Source organism: Penaeus chinensis, chromosome 1 (assembly GCF_019202785.1).
Source record: "Penaeus chinensis breed Huanghai No. 1 chromosome 1, ASM1920278v2, whole genome shotgun sequence".
In the NCBI taxonomy this organism is placed as follows: domain Eukaryota; kingdom Metazoa; phylum Arthropoda; class Malacostraca; order Decapoda; family Penaeidae; genus Penaeus; species Penaeus chinensis.
Window position 1 is genome coordinate 13,084,364 of NC_061819.1, and position 2,500 is coordinate 13,086,863.

The window sequence follows — 2,500 nt, forward strand, 5'->3', positions numbered from 1 at the left end:
AACACATGAACACATATCCACGTGTATGGTTGTGTAGTCGTTTGATTGTGTTTATATATATCTTTGCCGGCATTATTTATGTTAAACATAAATTATTTAGTCACGCAGTATGTCAACTATATCACTTTGCTAAATGCTAGATTCCAAAACTATGTCTTGGTTAGACATTCACACTTGTATCGTTATTTTAAGCCAAAAAGTATCGTACGGTGTTCTCTCCTGCAGTTTTGCTTATGTGGACCCATTCAGTAACGCTGTCAAGAAAGTAGCGAATGGGTACAAGTTCGCTAGGTTTGTGGTCAAACGCAAAAGTTTTGTCATTTACATATTTGAAGGCCTCTGAATGGAGGTCGTTAGCTTCCTTTATCATTATTAGGTACGATAACGGGCTGAGTTCAGTGCCCTGCAGCACGCCACACTAAAGGGGAGATTCAGAAGAGAACTTGGAATCGTAATATCATACATTTGTCTCGGATATAGTCGGATTACTGACCATTCGGCTTAAAAGCGTCCAGATGTGTTGCATCGTGGTCTTTGTCTTCATTGGCAGTGATGGAATGAATGACGTGTACTAGGCAGTGATCAGCTGATGACCACTTCGTGCTGTCATTCTGGCGTGTATCTATATCTCTCTGTCTAACTATTAATATATCTTTCTATCTATGAATTTATATATCTTCCAGTATGTCTAAACATTGAACAAGCACTTCGCCAGACAGTTACAGTGAAACATACATACGCAAAAGTAAATGAAAAAAAAAAAAATATCCCAAATCACAGCCTCCGCCGAAGAAACCCCCAAGTCCTGAGAGGCCAGTTAATCTCAAGAGTCCGGATAACATATTCTCCAAATATATTTCACACCTTCAGTCCGTGAGGGGGAATCGATCCGGCGCGGCCAGGGGCTCGGACGGTGAGATATGGCTGCATGTTCGCATCTCCTCCAACCTGGGCCTCCACAATGCCTTGCTTTTAACTCTAATGCGGCTGAACCTGCGCTCGTATCGATGGCGGCCGCTATCGATATGGGGATATCTGCCGCGGATGCCTCTTTGTTATGGGCTGCCGTTCAAAGGTTATTTTCCCGATTCGGTGTCTTATCGATTAGCGGTTGTCGTTATTATTTGATGAATATGTACATGTTTATCTAGTTTTAGTTTTACATAATTACTATCTACATATATTTTGTCTTCCCGAATATTTAACTGGCTGTCTGCTTATTTATCTATTTATCAATATATCTTATCGATATATATATATATGTATATATGTATATATTTGTGTATATATATATATATATATATTTATATATATATATATATATATATATATGTATATATATGTGTGTATATATATATATATGCATATATATGTATATACACCAACATATATACACAAATATATATATATATATATATATATATATATATATATATATATATACACCAACATATATATACACACACATATACCAACATATATACACACACATATACCAACATATATACACATATATATACAAAGACATATATATGTGTATGTGTGTGTGTGTGTGTGTGTGTGTGTGTGTGTGTGTGTGTGTGTGTGTGTGTGTGTATGCATGCATACATACATATGCACACATACGTACATACATACATACAGACATACATACATACATACATACATAGTTACATACGTGTATACATACGTACATACGTACATACACAAACACACACACACTTACATATACCCATGTGAGTGTGGGTGCGTGCGCGCGCGCTTGTGTACGTATGAGCGTGTATGATATACACAAATTAAGAGAGAAAGACATACAAATAGATATCCAAGTAGATAAACATGTGCATCACTCACTCTATCTCTCTCCTTCTATCTCTATTTATCTCTATTTATCTCCATCTCTCTCTGTCTCTCTCTCTCTCTCTCTCTCTCTCCCCCCCCCCTCTCTCTCTCTCTCTCTCTCTCTCTCTCTCTCTCTCTCTCTCTCTCTCTCTCTCTCTCTCTCTCTCTCTCTCTCTCTCTCTCTCTCTCTCCCTCTCTCTCTCTCTCTCTCTCTCACACACACACACACACACACACACACACACACACACAGCCCAAAAACGAAAGGAAAGAGAGATGGTCAGGAACTCGTCCGTCATAGAAGCAATTTGTCCCAAAGTCCGAAACCCTCTTGTTGTGAGCAGCAGAACGTGCATCTCTCGTCGCATTCCTTGTTTGACGCTCGCATTATTCATTTCTTGTTGGCAGAGACGATAGGTATTTTATGGCGTTGCAGCGGGTCTGTTGCATTCGCACGGGATGAAACTCGAGCGAGCATGCAGACGAGTATATCATGACACGCTACCTGCATGCTGGATTTACTTTGTTAGCTCGCATTGTGAATACGGGTCTGCTTCGACGTTAGCATTTAAGAGATCATTTAGATATCTTACATTATCTAACAGAAAACGTCACCGAGTAGATACTCGGTTATGTGATATAATATAGTAGAAAAACT